Here is a 21,013-nt window from a genome sequence, read left to right on the forward strand (position 1 = left end):
CTGGTGTCATGGTGCATGCCTATAATCCCAGCTACTAGGGAAGTTGAAGCAGGATAATCACTTGAACCCACGAGGCGGAGGTTATGGTGAGCCAAGATTGTGCCATTGCCCTCCAGCATGGGCAACAATGGAGGAACTCCATCTTTTTTTTTTTTTTATTATTATACTTTAAGTTCTAGGGTACATGTGCATAACGTGCAGGTTTGTTACATATGTATACTTGTGCCATGTTGCTGTGCTGCAGCCATCAACTCGTCAGCACCCATCAACTCGTCATTTACATCACGTATAACTCCCAATGCAATCCCTCCCCTCTCCGCCCTCCCCCTGATAGGCCCCGGTGTGTGATGTTCCCCTTCCTGAATCCAAGTGATCTCATTGTTCAGTTCCCACCTATGAGTGAGAACATGTGGTGTTTGGTTTTCTGTTCTTGCGATAGTTTGCTGAGAATGATGGTTTCCAGCTGCATCCATGTCCCTACAAAGGACACGAACTCATCCTTTTTTATGGCTGCATAGTATTCCATGGTGTATATGTGCCACATCTTCTTAATCCAGTCTGTCATTGATGGACATTTGGGTTGATTCCAGGTCTTTGCTATTGTGAATAGTGCTGCAATAAATATAGATGTGCATGTGTCTTTATAGCATCATGATTTATTATCCTTGGGTATATACCCAGTAAAGGGATGGCTGGATCATATGGTATTTCTAGTTCTGGATCCTTGAGGAATCGCCATACTGTCTTCCACAATGGTTGAACTAGTTTACAATCCCACCAACAGTGTGAAAGTGTTCCTATTTCTCCACATCCTCTCCAGCACCTGTTGTTTCCTGACTTTTTAATGATTGCCATTCTAACTGGAGTGAGATGGCATCTCATTGTGGTTTTGATTTGCCTTTCTCTGATGGCCAGTGATGACCAGCATTTTTTCATATGTCTGTTGGCTGTATGAATGTCTTCTTTTGAAAAGTGTCTGTTCATATCCTTTGCCCACTTTTTGATGAGGTTGTTTGTTTTTTTCTTGTAAATTTGTTTGAGTTCTTTGTAGGTTCTGGATATTAGCCCTTTGTCAGATGAATAGATTGCAAAAATTTTCTCCCATTCTGTAGGTTGCCTGTTGACTCTGATGGTAGTTTCTTTTGCTGTGTAGAAACTCTTTAGTTTAATTAGATCCCATTTGTCAATTTTGGCTTTTGCTGCCGTTGCTTTTTTTTTTTTGACATGAAGTCCTTGCCCATGCCTATGTCCTGAATGATATTATCTAAGTTTTCTTCTAGGGTTTTTATGGTATTAGGTCTAACATTTAAGTCTCTAATCCATCTTGAATTAGTTTTTATACAAGGAGTAAGGAAAGGATCCAGTTTCTGCTTTCTACTTATGGCTAGCCAATTTTTCCCAGCACCATTTATTAAATAGGGAATCCTTTCACCATTTCTTGTTTTGTCAGGTTTGTCAAAGATCAGATGGCTGTACATGTGTGGTATTATTTCTGAAGACTCTGTTCTGTTCCATTGGTCTATATCTCTGTTTTGGTACCTGGACCATGCTGTTTTGGTTACTGTAGCCTTGTAGTATAGTTTGAAGTCAGGTAGCGTCATGCCTCCAGCTTTGTTCTTTTGACTTAGGATTGTCTTGGCAATGTGGGTTCTTTTTTGGTTCCACATGAACTTTAAAGCAGTTTTTTCCCAATTCTGTGATGAAAGTCATTGGTAGCTTGGTGGGGATGGCATTGAATCTATAAATTACCTTTGTCAGTATGACCATTTTCATGATATTGATTCTTCCTATCCATGAGCATGGTATGTTCTTCCATTTGTTTGTGTCCTCTTTTATTTCTCTGAGCAGTGGTTTGTAGTTCTCCTTGAAGAGGTCCTTCACATCCCTTGTAAGTTCGATTCCTAAATATTTTATTCTCTTTGAAGCAATTGTGAATGGAAGTTCGTTTATGATTTGGCTCTCTGTTTGTTACTGGTGTATGAGAATGCTTGTGATTTTTGCACATTAATTTTGTATCCTGAGACTTTGCTGAACTTGTTTATAGCTTAAGGAGATTTTGGGCTGAGATGATGGGATTTTCTAAATGTACAATCATGTCATTTGCAAACAGGGACAATTTGACTTCTTTTCCTAACTGAATACCCTTTATTTCTTTCTCTTGCCTGATTGCCCTAGCCAAAACTTCCAACACTATCTTGAATAGGAGTGGTGAGAGAGGGTTTCCCTGTCTTGTGCCAGTTTTCAAAGGGAATGCTTCCAGTATTTGTGCATTCTGTATGATATTGGCTGTGGGTTTGTCATAAATAGCTCTTATTATTTTGAGATACGTTCCATCAAAAGCGAATTTATTGGGAGTTTTTAGCATGAAGGGCTGTTGAATTTTGTCAAAGACCTTTTCTGCATCTATTGAGATAATCATGTGGTTTTTGTCTTTGGTTCTGTTTATATGCTGGATTACGTTTATTGATTTGCATATGTTGAACCAGCCTTGCATCCCAGGGATGAAGCCCACTTGGTCCTGGTGGATAAGATTTTTGATGTGCTGCTGGATTCAGTTTGCCAGCATTTTGTTGAGGATTTTTGCATCAAATTTCATCAGGGATATTGGTCTAAAATTCTCTTTTTTTGCTGTGTCTCTGCCAGGTTTTGGTGTCAGGATGATATTGGCCTCATAAAATGAGTTAAGGAGGATTCCCTCTTTTTCTATTGATTGAAATAGTTACAGAAGAAATGGTACCATCTCCTCCTTGTACCTCTGGTAGAATTCGGCTATAAATCTGTCTGGTCCTGGACTTTTTCTGGTTGGTAGGCTGTTAATTATTGCCTCAATTTCAGAGCCTACTATTGGTCTGTTCAGGGATTCAACTTCTTCCTGGTTTAGTGTTGGGAAAGTGTAAGTGTCCAGGAAATTATTCATTTCTTCTAGGTTTCCTAGTTTATATGCGTAGAGGTGCTTATAGTGTTCTCTGACATTGTTTGTTTTTCTCTGGGGTTGGTGGTGATATCCCCGTTATCATTTTTTATTGCGTCTATTTCATTCTCTCTTTTCTTCTTTATTAGTCTTGCTAGCAGTCTATCAATTTTGTTGATCTTTTCAAAAAACCAACTCCTGGATTCATGGATTTTTTGGAGGAATTTTTGTGTCTCTATCTCCTCCAGTTCTGCTCTGATCTTAGTTATTTCTTGCCTTATGCTAGCTTTTGAATGTGTTTGCTCTTGCTTCTCTAGTTCTTTTAATTGTGATGTTAGGGTGTCAATTTTAGGTCTTTCCAGCTTTCTGTTGTGGGTTTTAGTGCTATAAATTTCCCTCTACACACAGCTTTAAATGTGTCCCAGAGATTCTGGTATGTTGTATCTTTGTTCTCATTGGTTTCAAAGAACATCTTTATTTCTGCCTTCATTTTGTTATGTACCCAGTAGTTATTCAGGAGCAGGTTGTTCAGTTTCCATGTAGTTGAGCGGTTTTGATTGAGTTTCTTAGTCCTGAGTTCTAGTTTAATTGCACTGTGGTCTGAGATAAAGTTTGTTTTAATTTCTCTTCTTTTACATTTGCTGAGGAGTGCTTTACTTCCAACTATGTGGTCAATTTTGGAATAAGTGTTATGTGGTGCTGAGAAGAATGTATATTCTGTTGATTTGGGGTAGAGAGTTCTGTAGATGTCTATTAGATCCACTTGGTGCAGAGTTGAGTTCAATTCCTGGATACCCTTGTTAACTTTCTGTCTCGTTGATCTGTCTAATGTTGATGGTGGGGTGTTGAAGTCTCCCATTATTATTGTATGGGAGTCTAAGTCTCTTTGTAAGTCTCTAAGGACATGCCTTATGAATCTTGGTTCTCCTGTATTGGTTGCATATATATTTAGGATATTTAGCTCTTCCTGTTGACTTGATCCCTTTACCATTATGTAATGGCCTTCTTTGTCTCTTTTGACCTTTGCTGGTTTAAAGTCTGTTTTATCAGAGAGTAGGATTGCAACCCCTGCTTTTTTTTGTTCTCCATTTGCTTGGTAGATCTTCCTGCATCCCTTTATTTTGAGCCTTCGTGAGTCAAAAACTTCTTGAGACTAGGAAGCCAAACCAAGGCCAACTTCAGACTTTGCCTGCATTCCCTTTGGGTTTATTCTATGTATATTCTCAAATAGAACATCCCAGTCAAAGCCTTGGTAATATAACCAATGTTTTCAAATGTATCCTGTTATAAGAGAGACAATTCTTACTGAACTTGTGCAAATAACTTTATTACCACAAGCACATGAATATTCATGAATAGTTTTTCAATTCTGGGGCACTCAGATTGGGAGCAAAAGCAAATGTTTCAATTTTTATTTATGGAAGTATACTTAAGCAAATTGCTGTAAAGTATAAATAGCTTAAAAGAGAAAGTCCATAAATCTGGAGAATAAAACATTCAAAGAATCAGCACATTTTCAAATAAAAAATTATGAAAACATTATCCTTTTGACTATTTAGTCCAATAAATCTGAGTTTATTTTTTTCTTCTTTGTCTTGAATTTCATGAAGGTGTCAGCCTGTTTATTAAAATTTTGAAAGTCCTCAGAGAGTCCAGTGGTATGATTTTGAAGTTATCAGAAACTTGTATTCAAGAGTCTTTGTCAGAGTTTTTTCCATATATCTCCTCAAAGAAACTGCAATTTTGGACTGTAGCTGATTATAAATACTTCAAGGAATAATCAAAGCAACTGTCTGGGAATGACAAAGATTTAAAATGACTATGGTTAAAAATCTAATGAGATTTTTATTAGGTTTATTATGGTAAAGACACAGCTCACAGAAAAATCTCGTTACTTCTGTGGCATATGACACTATGACTGGTAACATATTCGATTTCCAGAAATTTCACATAATTTTTAGAATACTCATTTAAAAAATTTTTTTTTGTTTTTTATTTTTATTTTTTGAGCTGGAGTCTTGTTCTGTCGCCCTGGCTGGCGTGCAGTGGCAGGATCTCTGCTCACTGTAAGCTCCCCCTCCAAGGTTCACGCCATTCTCATGCCTCAGCCTCCAGAGTATATAGGCGCCTGCCACCATGCCTGGCTAATTTTGTTTTTATATTTTTAGTAGAGATGGGTTTTCACCGTGTTAGCCAGGATGGTCTCGATCGCCTGACCTCATGATATGCCCGCCTGAGCCTCCCAAAGTGCTGGGATTACAGGCATAAGCCTCCGCGCCCAGCATAGAATACTCATATTATTAACATTCTCATAAATATTATTTAGAGAAGGTTTAGCATCACTTATCACTCATTTGAAAATGCTTTATATATATTTTAACATATCAAATAAGGTGGCTTTTCCATTCAGCTTCTGTTTCCCAACTGGATTACTGAGTTCTTGGTGTAGCCCATTAATAATTAGGGCCAAAAAAGTATAGTCTTATGTATGTTGAAAAAGGTCCTTAAGTAATTCAAGTACTTCTACCTAAACATAATTGATTTAGTTTTAAGTTCTACCTATTATAACAAGAGTTCTTCATCCTCGTTACATGTTTGTAGTGTCAGGGAAGACTTAAAAATTAAGAGGGCCTGGGTCCTTCTCCAGACCTTTAAACTGGAACCCATGGGTGGGGCTTGAGCATCCACTTTAAAAATGTTTTCCAGTGATTCCAATGTGTAGCTATATTTCCCATCAGATTTCTCTGATTTCTTGTGGCCTTCAGTTTTTTTCTATTTTGGTATCATGATTATTATCAGGTCTCATTTCCTGTCTTAGGCTTTATGTCCCCTGGGGTAGGGACCTTGCCTTCTTCATTTCCGTATCTTTTTGGAAGACGTGAATTGGTCATCAGGAAAAGGTCTCAATCACGCATAGGTTTTGTTCTGAGTCTCAGGTTCACAGGCTAACCCTAAAGTCTTTTTTCTCCATGAGGTCAGAGATTGTTTGTGATGAAGGGTGTGGTTAAGTCTGTAGTGCAGATGGTGGAGGGGAGTTCATCCTGTTTTTAGGCGTAGCATTGGAACTAAGAATTTTATGTCTATATGGGTGAAGGGGCAGGGATGTGTAGAAAGACAGTTCCAATTAGGATGGAGGAATTATACTAGGAAGTAGAGGTAAAGGAAATGAGAAGGATTAGTAAATAGAAGAAATGTGAAGTTACCAAATAGGCTAGAGTAGACTCCTGGAGATTCTTGATTAAGTGAATTAACTAGATTTTAGAAAGATAATGAGGCAGTCATATGCAAGGAAGGTTTCAAAGTCTGGAGATAAGAAGTCAAGCAACACTTTGAGAAGTGGTTGAGTTTTATGGGAATGGAGAGAATTACACTATTGAGAGATGTTAACAAATAATGAAGAAAGTTTCACAATGTGAAATTGTGTTTCTCATTTGAATCTGAGAAACAAATGAACAGAGGCTGAAGATAATTATGTCTAAAAGACAGTGGGATACAGGGGCATAAAGGCCAGGGAGAAAGGGAACTGCAGGAATTAGTACCAAGAAGCAGGAGTTTGGTGGAGGAAGGAGGAGATCCAGTCCCAGATACAGGCAAATAAGTCTTTTCCCTCTCCCAAGCATGGCAGTCAGTCCTGCAGGAAATGGGAGAAAAGAAAAGACCATCATACCTGCCAGTCTTCCTGAAGTACAGAAATGACATCACGGCTGCTATATTGGATTAAAGTCAGGATGGACGCCCTCTTACTGAAGGAGCTGTCATGGAAGGAAAAGAAAAAAAGGAATGTAGGTGATGTTATTTTACAGGTGGGAGCCTCAGGAACAAGCATGTAACATGAGATAATCTCTAAGTGTTTCTTCAAGGAATACATTATTTCTGTTGGAAAGTTGATGGGAGATGATTACGCTCTTGCAGGTTTTTTCCTCTCTCACCATGTTTCTAGGTTGGTGATCAGTCCTCTGTCAATTCTCTACTGCACTCAGATATTTCAGAAAGCTTTCAGATGTGCAAAAGGCTGATTGCTATTTTCTATGTCATTAGAACTTTCCACCTTTCCACCTTTTCATGGTTGCATCTTTTTCTCAGTGTCTCTGTGGTGGCATCCATGAATGAGACCCTGCCAGGTGTCCATGGCAGGGACCTGATTGACAGAAGGCCCAGGTCAGTGCATTTCAAATTCACCACCTCCTTTGCACAGAAAGCTTCCTTCCCAGAGGCTCCCAGCAAGGGCATGAAAGCAGGCCTATTTCTTTCAGGCTCTCTTTAACTCTAATGGGTGACTGGTTGGAGGACTCCCCATCAGCCTTGCAAAAACTCTGTTAGAACTGTATTGATACTTAAAACTTCTTTCTCTTTCTTTTTCACAGAAATCAGCTTTGCATAGTGGTCTGTGGGTTGTCCCATACTATTTTCATGCCCTCCCCACATTCCCTCACAAATGTCTTCTTATATGTCTAATCTCATAATGGATACATCTCAGTTGGTAAAAAGTAACATACCAGGCTTGAGTCTTTGCACTTAGCTCTTTTTTTTGGTCTCCCACAAGTAGTCAGTAACTATGTCCTAGTGTGTTATGTGGTACCTCTTTTTCTATATATACATGGAAATAGGTACTATTGAGGTGCACGTCCTATATGCCAGGCCCTGTCCTACATACTTTACCTGTACTTCATTTAATTCACACAATAACCCTGATGGGTAGACATTATTTCCATTTTGCCGATGAAAAGACAGAAGACAGACCAGAAGTCAGAAAAGATAGAAGCTTAGGGTTGTTTAAAATCTTTCCTGTTGTCGTATGGCTAGTAATAGGTGGATCTGCGGTTCAATTCTAGGACTATTTGACCTTAAGGCTAATGAAGATGGTAGATATATAGCCATTGACATTGGTTCATCTGTATGTGGCATCTTGTTTCATTGACTGCATGAAACCTTAAAAGAATGGTATGATGCAAGCTCTCTCATACTTTAGGATATGAAAGAAGAACAAACTAAACCCAAGCACAGTGAATGAAGGAAACAATAAGGATTAGAGAGGATAAAAATAAAATGGAGAATGGAAAAAGATAGAGGAAATTATTGAAACCAAAAGTTGATTCTTCAAAATGAAATCAACAAAATTGATGACCATTAACTAGACTGACTAAGAAAAAAAGAGAGAAGATTAAAATTACTAAAATCAGAAATGAAAATGGAGTCTGAGCATGGTGGGTCATATTTTAATCCTAGCACTTTGGAAGGTCACAGTGGGAGGATTTATTGAGGCCAGGTGTTTGGACCAGCATAGGTAACCCGGGGAGACCCTCTCTCTACAAAAAAAATTAAAAACCAATTAGCTGGGCATGGTGGCATGCATCTATAGTCCTAGTATCTTGGGAGGCTGAAGAAGGAGAATTGCTTGAGCCTAGGAGGTTGAGGCTGCAGTAAGCCATAATCACACCACTGTATTTCAGCCTGGGCTGGCCTACAGAGTGAGATCCTGTCTCTCTCTCTTCCAAAAACAACAACAACAACAACAACAACAAAAGAAAACGAAGCGATTACTATCAATTCTAATAAAATAATGATTATGAAAGTACTATAAATAATTGTATGCCAATAAACTGGATAACGTGGATGAAATAGACAGATTCCTAGAAAAACACAAATATATGAATAGAAGTAAAATCAGTAATAAGATTGAATCAATAAAAGCATTCAATGAAATTCCATATTTTTTCATAATAAAAATATTCTAACTAATAATGGAAGGAAACCACCTCAACATAAAGGCAATATGTGAAAAACGCAATGCTAGCATCATATGCAATGGAGAAAGACTGAAAGGTTTCCCTGTATGAGCAGGAACAAGACAAGGATGCTGCTTTTGACATTTCTATTCAATGTAGTATTGAAAGGTCTAGTCAGAAAAATTAGGCAAGAATTTAAGAAAAGACATTCAAATTGGAAGAAAGGAGTAAAATTATTTCTGTTCGCAGATAACTTGAAGTTATATGTAGAAAATCCTAAAGATGGAACAAACCTATTAGAATTAATAAATGAATTCAGTAATGTTGCACAATACAAAATCAACATTCAAACATCAGTCGTATTTCAATACACTAACAATGAACAATCTGAAGGGAAATTAAGAAAAAAATTTAATTTGCATTAATATCAAAAAGAATAAAATATTTAGGAATAAGTTTAACCAAAGAGGTGAAATGATTATACCTGAAATCCATTAAATATTGCTTAATGATGTCATCAATAAATTGAAAGACATTTTGTTTTCATGAATTAGAAGACTCAATATTGTCAGGAGGACAATGCTACCCAGAGTGAGCTGCAGATTCAATATAATTCCTATCAGAATCTCAGTGACATTTTTGCAGTAAAAGAGAAATCTGTCCTAAAATTTGTATTGAATCTCATGACTCTAAATAGAGAAACAACTTTGAAGAGGAAGATTGAAGCTGGAGGGACTCACACTTCCTGATTTCAACATTTACTACAAAGCCTCAGTAACCAATACAGTGTGGTACTGGCATAATGAAAGACATAGAAATTAATGCAATAGAACAGAGAGCCCAGAAAGAAATACTTGCATATATGGCCAAATGATTTTCATCGAGTGTGCCAAGATCGTTCAATGGGGAAAGGACAGCGTTCTCACCAAACGATGTTGGGAAAGCTGGATATCCAAGGGCAAGAATGAGTGGAACCTTTACCTAACACCATATACCTAACCCACAATGAATCAAAGATCTAAATATAAGAACAAAAACTGTACAATTCTTAGAAGAAAACATAGGAGAAAACCTTAATGATATTGGATTTCACAATGATTTCTTGGTTGTAACAACAAAAGCATAGGCAACAAATAAAATGGATAAATTGGACTTCATAAAAATCAAAACCTTTTATATATCAAAGAACATTATCAAGAAAGTAAAAATGCAACCCATGAAATGAGAAAAATATTTGCAAATTATAAGTGTGAAAAGAAATTAATTTCCAGAATACATGTGAAACTACAAGTCAACAACAGCAAACATCCAAAAACCCAATGAAAAAATGAAGAAAGGGCCGGGCGCGGTGGCACAAGCCTGGAATCCCAGCACTTTGGGAGGCCGAGATGGGCGGATCACGAGGTCAGGAGATCGAGACCATCCTGGCTAACACAGTGAAACCCTGTCTCTACTAAAAATACAAAAAACTAGCTGGGCGAGGTGGTGGGCATCTGTAGTCCCAGCTACTCCAGAGGCTGAGACAGGAGAATGGCGTAAACCCGAGAGGCAGAGCTTGCAGTGAGCTGAGATCCGGCCACTGCACTCCAGCCTGGACGACAGAGTGGGACTCCGTCTCAAAAAAAAAAAAAAAAAAAAAAAAAAAAAAAAATTAACAAAGGATTAAAATAGAGTTTTCTCCAAGGAAGATATACAAATATCCAATAAGCCCATGCAAAGTTCCTCAGCGTCACGAATACTTAGAGATATGCAAATCAAAACCACAGTGTTACACCACCTCACACACTTAAGGACGGCTTTGATAAACAACAACAATGACAGCAACACAAAACAACAAGTCTTTTCAAATAGGTGGAAAAATTGGAGCTCTAGTACATTGCTGATGGGAATGGGAAATGTTATAGCCACTGTAAAAAGTGGTGTGGCTGTTTCTCAAGAAATTAAACAATAAATTACCATTTGATCCAGCAATTCCACTTCTGGACATACTCCCTATAGAATTGAAAGAAATTTGAACAAGTAGTTGCACACTGATATTCAGAGAAGCATTACTCACAATAGCCAAAAATGGAAACAACGGAAAAGTCCATTGAAAGATAAGTGGGTAGGCAAATACGGTATATTTATACATCGAAAAATGTTATTTAACCTTAAAAAGGAATAAAATTCCAATACATCATGCAAAATGGATGAACCTTGAAGACATTATGCTAACTGAAATAAGCCAGATGCAAAAGGATAATTATTATATAATTCCATTTATGAAAGATAGAATAGCCAGTTATGTAGAGACAGACACTAGCATGGTGGATGTTAAGAGTTAGGGGGAGAAGGAGTGAGAGTTACTGTTTACTGGGTACAGAGGTTTAATATGGTAAAAGGAAAAAGTTCTGGAAATGGATAGTGTGATGGTTACACAACACTAAGTTGCATACTTAAAAATAGTTAATGATAAGTCTTATAATAGATATATAAAGTGTCCTGGTAGTCTTACACTCTATAAATACACTTTTTTTTGGCATTGCCCCTTTCCTGCCATGCAGAGGCCCAGAGGTGAATCTCCCTATTTCTCCAAGTGTGCATCACTTACTGTCCTCTGTGCTGTGTCCCACGTGCTGTGCGCACAGCCTTATACAGCCTGTGACTTCAGAGCCAGGACACAGCTCAAGGGTCTGCCCCAAGGCTCCCGCTCTTCTTATTTCCCTGCAGCCTTGGCTTATCTTCAACTGGCAGTTCGATTTATCCGAATTCAGGACAGGTCACCAGGGCTCTTTCTCCATACATGCTGGTCCCACCCTAGGTGGAGTCAGGCAGGGCCAGTCACTGGAGAAGCCCGGAGCAGAGCAGGGAGCAGTCTGAGCTGCTCCTCTCATCCAAGGGGCTTCCTCCTCTCATTTGGGGGAAAAATGTGAAAAATTTGGGGGAAAAATGTTTCAAAGCCTCAGATGTTCCTTGTAGCTCATGGAGTAGGTGAAAGAAACAGAAAGGGATGTGTTGGTGACACCGAGAAGCAACCTGACCATGAAGACTCTCCTTCTTGTCCCTCTGTGAAGCCTCTTCCAACACAGGGCTCAGGGCTGAAAAAGCCCCCTCCCCACCCTTCTTAGACTGGATACAAAGTCAGCCATTAGAAAACAGGAAAACAAGGAGAAGAGAGTCTGTAGAGACAAATTGGGAGGGTTCAAGAGGAGAATTTAGGATTTGCTTCTGCCCATGGAACACAGACTGGGAATAAAAATGTTTTTCTGACTCTTCTCTGAAAGCCAGATAGACTCCACCTAAAACCCTATTGCCAGTGATGCAGGGATCCACTTACCTGAGACTCTGATCGTCTCTAATGTAGAACGTTCGCTGCCAGTGGCTGAGTTACGAGCAGAGCAACGATAGAGCCCGCTATGCTTTGTAGTAATTTTGGGGATATAGATCCTTGGTCCTGATTGCAGAAACTTCCCATTTATTGTCCAAGTATACTCTGCCGGTGGATTAGAGTCCGCGAAGCATGACAAGTAGAGGTTTTGTCCTGAACGGTAGTCGATCAATGAAGGGAAAATCCTGGGGACGTCTGGACCATCTGGAATAAAGGGAATAAAGCCACAGGTGATGTCGTCCAAGGGAAGGGGATGCTCCTGATCTCTTAAATTGACACAGTGTCCCCCTGAGCCAAGACACACCCTCAAGTCCCAGCCAAACCCCTTCTGTGTTCACTGAGCCAAGTCCTGAGGTATTCACCTGTTTCTCCCATCACAGGCTGTAGACCCCAAGTCTCCCATGACAAGAGCATCCCCTCCCCTTATATTCTTGGTTAAGGCTGTGCCTACCCAGGTTTTCCCAGGGCAGGGAGTCATGTCCCCCTCGGGTGTCCAGAAATAAAATTGCCTGTACTTGGACCTTAGATAGACTGAGATGTCTGGTCTCTGATCGTTTGGATTTAAGCTGGTGGCCTGGCCCACAGAGGAAACAAAGATACAGAGGACATCCAGGGTGACTGGTCACTGCAGATGCTACCAACTTGGTCCCATATTTCACATTCATAGGTTCCTGTGCCATTTCTTGTGACATTGGGTACAATGAGGATCCTGTTTTCACCAGGTTGCTTTAGCCTGGGACTGACCGGGAGGCTCTGACCATTTACCCACCACATGTAGGTGTAGCCCTGAGTCTTAGGTTCACAAGTTAAGGCTACAGAATTCTTATTCTCCATGGGGTTGAAGTCTTTGCTGGTGATGTAGGGCTTGGGCAGCTCTGCTGTGTGGACAACAGAGAGAAGATTGTCTGGTGTGGCACCTTTGATTCCTCCACAGGCATCCTTCAATCAGAGTTGGCATCCCCCACCTCTCAGCTCTCCTGAGTCCTTGAAAGTCAACAGCTGGTGCATGTGTCACAAGACAGATGCATGATGATCTAAGGGCTCAAAGACTGTGAGGCCGCCTGCTCTGTCTTAGGGAAGCACAGACTTTCTCAAGTGTGAATTGAGCAGTAGTGTTGGGTCATGGACAGACACATCAGTGGGAGTCACAGGCCCAGGTACCCCTTCCAGTCCGTCTCTAATCAACTGACCAGCTGGCTCACCTTGGATTCGTTACCTGGAAGGTACAACTGCTGTGCCCCTTCCAAATTCCGTCCTACTTTGCCCCCCTAGATGTGATTTCTCTGCAGTTTCCATTTCCAAGGATATTCTGGAGATGAGTAACAATGGGACTTCCCATTGTCCTGAAATCCTGAAGATACTGAGCATCCTGGCCTGGGACTGGATGTTTCAGCAGAAATAAGACAGGGGAGACCAGAGTCAAGCCTGGAGGTCAGTTTAGTCATCAGGCAGTGGAGGCACAAGGTGGGGCAGTTTTCTACAGGTGTTTCATGCTGACTTACTTGAGCCAGTGACCTCCAAAGATAGAGCAGAGTGCAAGGAGTGATCTAGAAAGGGTGAAGGGGACAGGCAAGACCTGGTGGCTTGGGAGCAGAACCATGTTCCCTGTTTTGGGTTCTTTAAGTTTCCTCTCCTTCTGCAGAGGACAGGTGAGGACTATGTGGATCTTTCCAGAAACACATGTGGATATTTGCAAATGCAGAACTGACTGGTGGAAAGGGTGGGAATGAACTGCTGGAAATCTGGTACTCATGGATCATGTGTGTTTGATGGATATGAGACAAATTTGGGGAGAAGTTTTGCAAATATTTTCCTTCATTGGACCCTCTACTCTCTGATTCCATTTGTTTTACTACTCTAGGGACCTCATGTAAGTGGATTTCAGAGTGAATCTGAGAAGTGACTGCTGGTTGCCAGGAGCTGGGATTGGGGAGAATCAGAAGTTGTTCATGGGTGTGCAATTTGAGTTATGCAAGACGGGGAGGTTCTAGAGATCTGCTGTACAGCTTGATGCCTACAATTCTCACAAATTGAGTATTTCTTATGCATAAGACTGAGGACAAAAAGTGTTTTGGATTTCTGACATTTCTTGATTCTGAAATATTTGTCATATAGTTACTGCTTTAGCATCCCAAATCTGAAGGATTGAAAATCTGAAATGCTCCAGTGAACATTTCTTTTCAGCATCAGATTAGTATGCCAAAGTGGGAGGTGATAAGCCAAACAAATTCTTGCCTTTTTTTTTTTTTCTCTCACCACGTTTCTAGCTTGGTGATTAGTTTTTGGTCAATTCCATACTGGCCATGCTGCACTCGTATATTTTTGAGGGCTTTGGGATGTGAGAGAGGCTGATTGCTACTTTCTATGTCATCAAAAGTTTCCACCTTTTCATGGTTGCATCTTTTTCTCAGTGTCTCTCTTGTGGCCATCATTAATAAGAGCCTGTCAGGTCAGATTTTGGACAGATTTTGGTAATTCTGCAAAAAATGTTACTGGGATTCTGGTAGCGGATGTGTTGAATCTGGAGCTCAATTTGGGTAGTATTGTCTTACTAACAATATTGATTCTTCCAATTCGCGAGAATGAAATGTCTTTCCATGTATTGATGTCGTCTTTAATTTCTTTCAGTAATGTTTTGTAGTTTTCAGGGTATAACCCTTAGACCTTTTTGGTTAAACTTATTCCAAAATATTTTATTCCTTTTGATGTTAATGTGAATGAAAGTTCTTTTCTGAATTTTCTTTCACATTGTTCATTGTTAGTGTATAGTCTAAAGAATGATCTAAAATGAGTGAAGGGTACACGCAAAAGCTGGTGGTTTTGGAGCAAAAACATATTCCCTGTCCTGGGATTTTGATTTTCCCTCGCCCTTTGCAGAGGGCATGTGGCTCTTCCCTGATAGCCAGATAGACTTCACTGGAAAACATATTGCCAATGCTCCAGGGATCCACTTACCAGGGACTATGATCCTCTTGATTATGAAATTTGTTCCACCAGTGGCTGAGTTATGCATGAAACAGATATAGACCCCTCCATATGTTTTAGTGGTTTGCGGGATAAAGAACACGTGTGGTGATTGCTGGAACTTCCCATCAATCAGCCAAGAATGCTCTGCCAGTGGGTGAGAGTCTGTGAGGCAGGAGAGCTTGGGGAGTTCCCCTGTGTGCTAATAGGTGTATGAAGAAGAAATGGTGGGGGCATCCAGGCCATCTGGAGCAAAGAGAAGAAATCACAGGAGATGTTGTCAGAGGGAAGGGAAAATCCGGGTCTGTGGAAGGGCCACAGTGACCCTGTGAGCTAAGTCACAATACTGAAGTCCCAGCCAAATACCTGCTGTGTTCACTGATCAGGAGCCTGAGACATCCACCCATTTCTCCCATCATAAGCTGTGGACCGTGATTCTCCCATGACAGGAGCAGCCTTTTCATGTTGTTGATCAAGCCTAAGCCTACTCTTAGTACTCATGGCCAGCTTTGATGTCCAGGAGTAAAAGTGTCTGTATTGGACCTGAGAGAGACTGGGAGGCCTGGCCTCTGGCCATGTGTATTTGGGATGGCAGCCTGGCTCACAGAGGAACAGAAGATACTCACAGATGAGATTCAGGGTGACTGGGTCACTGCGGCTGGCACTCACTGGATTCTTCATTTCACATTCATAGGGTCCTGCAGTATCCCTTGTGACAACAAATAGAGTGAGGGTCCTGTTGTTTTTGGACAGCTGCAATGTGTGACTGTTACGGAGGCTCTGACCATTTATCCACCACCGGTAGCTTACATCCTGAGTATCAGGATCACAGGATAAGATCACAGTCTCCACGGCCTCCCAGGGGTTTAAGTTGCTGCTGGAGATGGATGGCTTGGGAGTCTCCACTGTGCAGATAACAGAGAGAAGATTGCCCTGTGTTACACCTTTGATGCCTCCAAAGATATACAGGGATGGCCTTTCCCAACTCTCAGCCCACACAGGTCCTTAAAAGCCCATGGCAGGTGTGTGTGTTACAAGACGGATGGCAATCTGAGGGCTCAGAGATTGTGAGGCTGCCTGCTCTATGTGGGAGAAACACAGACTTTCTCAAGTGTGAATTGAGCAGCAGCATTGGGTCATGGAAAGACATGGGACCAGCAGTCACAGCCCCTGGTGCCTCTCTGAGTCCCTCCCTCTCCAACTGCCTGCCTGGCTCACCTTGTGTTTCTCACCTGGAGCATGCAGTACTGGAATTGTCTTAGTTTCAGTCTTACTTTGCCCCCCAAGGTATGTTTTCTCTGCAGCTTCCCTTTCCAAGGATATCCTAGATATAGATGATGGAACTTCCCATTGTCCTTAAACCCTTTGTGTACTAATTCTTGGACGTAGGCTAGGCTAACCATGGGAGGAATTTAGTTTATGGTTTAACTTTGAAGCTAGAATGATAATAGTTTCTCCCTTAAAACTAATACCCTTAATTTGCCCAGGGATTGCCTTTGTAAAACTGGTGAAGACCATGAGAGTAAGATTATAGGAGGGAACTGAATTCTGCTAAAATGTAGGCACAGTTTCTATAATCCCTTACTTCTCAAATGTTATTTGGTCAGAGTTTGCAACATTTGTAACTAATTGCTGCTCTAGATAACATCACTATTGTAGAACCTGAGGTTGGTCTTTTGAGATGTTTCTCATTCTTTGCATTCTGGCAACCCACTGATCTCATCCATACCCATGACCAAAGGCTCTGCCAGTCATGTGGTCCCCACCTAGAGATGGATTCAAGCGCAAACAGATCATTTCCCTCCGCCCGCATGATTCCATCCCCAAACAATCAGCAGTACCCATTTTTTACTCCTGTGTCCCTGAAACTATCCTTGAAAATCTCTAACCCCTGATCCACTAGGGAGGCTGATTTGAGTAATAATAAACCTCTGTCCTCCTGTTTGGCAGACTTGAAGTCATTAAAATCTTCATTTACTGCAAATCACCATCTGGATCAATTGGTTTTGTTTGTGCAGGAGGCCAGAAAAACTTGTCTGGGAATTATAAGAGTGGATGGAGGAGTTGTCTATCCCTGTCCCACGGTCTTGTCCACAGAACAACCTCACAAAGGGAAAGAGCTCTGGATGGGGATACAGTGGAAGCTTATTCTCTTAGTGACCTGGGGACATTAGCTCAAGATGAAGCCTGGCAGGAGTGGCAACTCCAGGTGATTTCTGTGCATTTCCCTTTTCCTGGGAGGTGGGCCATTCCACAGTGTTAGCAGGAAGGGAATAGAACAGTCAGCGTAGTTAGAGGGAGTGTCTGGGGAAGGGCTAGGAGTGGAGGAAGAAGCTGTGCAGGACAGGGCTTGCCAGTTAGAATGAAGTGGGAGGAAGATGAGGGACACAGAGAAGCAGAGAGAGGTAGAGACAGCATGGCAGTGAACAGTGGGGGCTACAGTGACTTCAGAGACCCCAGGGACTAGGTGTCCCCATTTCCACAGTCCAGGACCAGGGAGCCCTGAAAACCCTCCAGTGCCCAAGGGACTTCAGAGTTACGTGAGGTGGGGTGTCTTTAATGGCAAGAGTTAGTGGGGGGATGAAACATGGGTGTCAGCCTCTGAAAGAGAAGGGACAGGTGTGGCTAGAACCTCTTAGGATTCTACATCTGAGATCCAGTCTCTAAAGAGATTATGAATCACTCATTTCTTCATTCAATTCCTTCATTTGTTATGTGAGAGCACCTGAGTGTGTGTCTCTCACTGGACTTGAGCTGGTGCAGGGCATAAGTGGGAAAGAATACAAGCTCCTCTCCTTTATCTTGTCATGCCAGTGACATGGACACTTTGGGAAACAGGATTTCAGGTTCAGTGATAGGGCTGAAGATCTGAGGGGGAGGCCTGGACATTTTTTGCACTGACTCTGACAGTTGAGGCAGGTGATTTAGTTCTGGAGTACAGACTAATCAGCTGACCATTTGCTCTCACTCCTCTGAGGTTTGGATGCCTAAGAAGAGAGGATTTGAGCCAATAAATGACTATGGGGTCCTTGGAACCCAATAAGCCCTCACTTCTGGTGGAGGAGAGGATGGGCCTGTGGCTGCAGACAGACCTCATGTGACCCTGATCTGCCTTTTGTGTTTGTGTGACTCTGGTTCAGTGACTGTGCCTTCCTGTGCCTCAGTTTCCACTCAGTCAAATAAGCTAAATGGCAAATGGACTGTGGCTTTTCATACTATCTGTGAATAAATTGTAAATTCTTCACAGTCACCTGACCTAGTGCTCGGCACAGTGGAGGTGTTCACACAAACAGCATTTATTCACTTCCATGAAGGAGCACCTTTAGGTCAGATCCCTGTGGACAAGCTGCTGTCAGGTACATTTTCTCTCTTCTGTTTCTGCTTCTGGGGACATTATGTTTTCTATGGAGTGTCCTAAGCCTCACAAGGCAGTTGGCTGATGGCCTACAAAGCTTGTCTTTCTGTCCTCTCCACTCTGAGTCTCAGGTGAAGAAAGCTCTGTCCTTGCCCAGGTGAGGCTCTGAGGGCTGAGCCCTGACTGGTTAGCAGCTCCAGCAGACACAGTCTCAGACAGCTGGTAAATTCTTGGTCCCAGTTAGCCCTGCCACAACCGAGCCCTGGCACAGGCTCCTCAGCTTTATCTGGAGTAAGGATTTAGGGACAGGTTCTGGGGTTGAGGTTTCTAGGACTGAGTTTCTCTGAGAGTATCTCATGGGGCCTCTTAGGCAAAGCCCTGCTCAGTTCTCCAGGGTCTTTCTCAGGGTCAAGTTTATGAAGAGGGCATGAGGTGCTTGGCTGAGGCTGATCTCCTCCTGCTGAGCACCCCCCCCCCCCCCCATCAGACTGTCCTTCCTGTGTCTGCAGGGTCTGGAGGCAGGAAAGGAATTCTGATCTGCTGATGTTTGTCTCCTCTGTGTGTGTCCTGCACTAAGCGCCAAAACCCCAACATGGGACATAATGCAGAGTGGGACACAGCCACAGTCTAGGCCTGACAATCCTGTGTGTGCAAAGTAGAAGTCACCCCGCACCCCCACACCGAGGGATCGTATGGAATCACTCACGGTATAAGGTATAATGTCCAGTTACTCCTTCAGTCCTATCACCTCACTTTATGATTTCGATGGTGTAGGATCCTGTGTCCTTCCAGGTGGCATTCTGGATCAGCAGGGATGCATTGGAATATACTGTTTCTCGTCCACTGTATGCAGGCCCAAATATAATTGTTTCAGCGTCTATTACATATGATGTAATGTAAAGGTAGTGGTCCATTTTTTGCCCTTTGTACCAGATGTAGCCAGTAAGATTCTGGGGCAAATTGTGGACAAGTAGAAGAACATCCTTCCCCTCGGAAACTTTGTTTGGCTGGGCTTCAATCGTGACTTGAGCAGTGGTGGGCGGGTTCCAGAAGATTAAAAGTGATGCTAGGAGGTGGAGAGAGCATCAGTCAATATTGAGACCTATGTATGGGGGTGAAAGCATTGAGCCCTGGGTCCTGAGAAGATCTCTTCAATCATCAGCCTTGAAGATACACACACACCCTAGTAGGACAGTAGGACACACACACACCCCTTTGTGTCTGTGTGTGTCTTTGTGTGCGTGTGTCCTACTATCCTACTGGGTGAAAGTCAGCAACATGACCCCCATTCCTTCAACCCTTCTGACCTTGGCATTTTTTTTGTTTGGAATCCTCTTCCCCAGGGATCTTCATGGCTCCCTCCACAACACCCTCAGGACCTGCTCACATCAGGGCATCCTTAGACTTCTTTCCTGACACCTCCTTCAGAGACCCTGGGTCTTCCCTTTCTGACCTTTCCCTGCTCTGCTCCCTGCAGAGCACTTGTCAGCACCTGACCTCACATTCTAGATCTCTTTGCATGTCTGTCTTCCTCCCCATGACAGTGTGAGCTCCATGAGGACAGGGACTTTTATGATCTTGGTTGCACCCCAGTGCCTGGGACAGGCTGCAGACTTTTGTAGATGTGAGAGTTCCCAGGGCCCTCCATGCCTGGGTTTTTTCTTTTATTCTTTCCCCAATTGTTGAGGTTTTTTGCTGAGGACAGTGTTTAATGCCCTGCTTATATTTTCATTTGAAGTGTCATCTGATAATAGTTATTATCATTTTACAAAATGTGGTGTCCAGTGCTGATTAACCCGGAAAACAGAGCACTTGAGATTTTCCTACCTCTTACCAATTCCGGTTCAATGTGATTTTCCTGTTTTATCCTTTGTCCCTCTCTGGTGTATTTTCCCCTATCCAGGCTCCAACAGAGCCTTCTTTCCTGTTTTTTGTTTTTTCTTTCTTTCTTTATTTTTTGAGTCGGAATCTCATACTCTCTCCCAGGGTGACATGCAGTGGCACCATCTCAGCTCACTGCCACCTCTGCCTCCCAGGGTCATGCAAACCTCGTGCCTCAGCCTCCCGAGCAGCTAGGATTACAGGAGCACATCACCACACCTGGTTAACTTTTTTGTATTTTTAGTAGAGACGGGGCTTCACTGTGTTGACCAGACTGGTATTGAACTCCTGAACTCATGATCCGCCCACCTCAGCCTCCCAAAGTGCTGGCTGCTTTTATTTCTTAGAACCCCATCCTCTCCAGGAGACCCCATCCAATGATTCTGCTTCCTTCTCCTGTCCTCTCCCAGGAAGTTCTCTCCTCACCTGTGAGCAGGAGCTCCTTCCAGGTGATGTGCAGTGTGCAGGGAGGGGCTGAGAGGGGCCCCATGGCCTGTGCTGCCTGCGTGTTCTCTGTGGAGATGAGCCTGGGATCCAGAAACTTTCTGGGCACGGCTGTCAGCTGTGCTGTCCTTCCTCCTTCTGTGCTGAACCTCTTCCCGGGGCAGGAGCACTTCTCAGGCTCATGGGCAGGGTCTGTGCCCAGGACACCTCTCTGTCCCCTCCCCTCTCTGTCCTGCCTCCTTGTCCCTCCTTCTCTTTTTCCTTTTGTCTGTGTGTCAGGTCCCTGGGAATTGTGGAGGCCTCTGTCTTTTTCAGCAGTGATTCTGTCACCAAACCTCAACACACACTGTGTGCATAAACATAAA

General features: G+C 42.4%; 1 pseudogene; it reads right to left on the minus strand.

Moving 5' to 3' along the window:
- Window positions 1-11,831: 11,831 nt before the first annotated feature.
- LOC144337099 (pregnancy-specific beta-1-glycoprotein 8-like) lies at window positions 11,832-20,802 on the minus strand (annotated as a pseudogene).
- Window positions 20,803-21,013: the final 211 nt, after the last annotated feature.

The sequence above is a fragment of the Macaca mulatta genome, chromosome 19 (genome assembly GCF_049350105.2).
Source record: "Macaca mulatta isolate MMU2019108-1 chromosome 19, T2T-MMU8v2.0, whole genome shotgun sequence".
NCBI lineage: Eukaryota > Metazoa > Chordata > Mammalia > Primates > Cercopithecidae > Macaca > Macaca mulatta.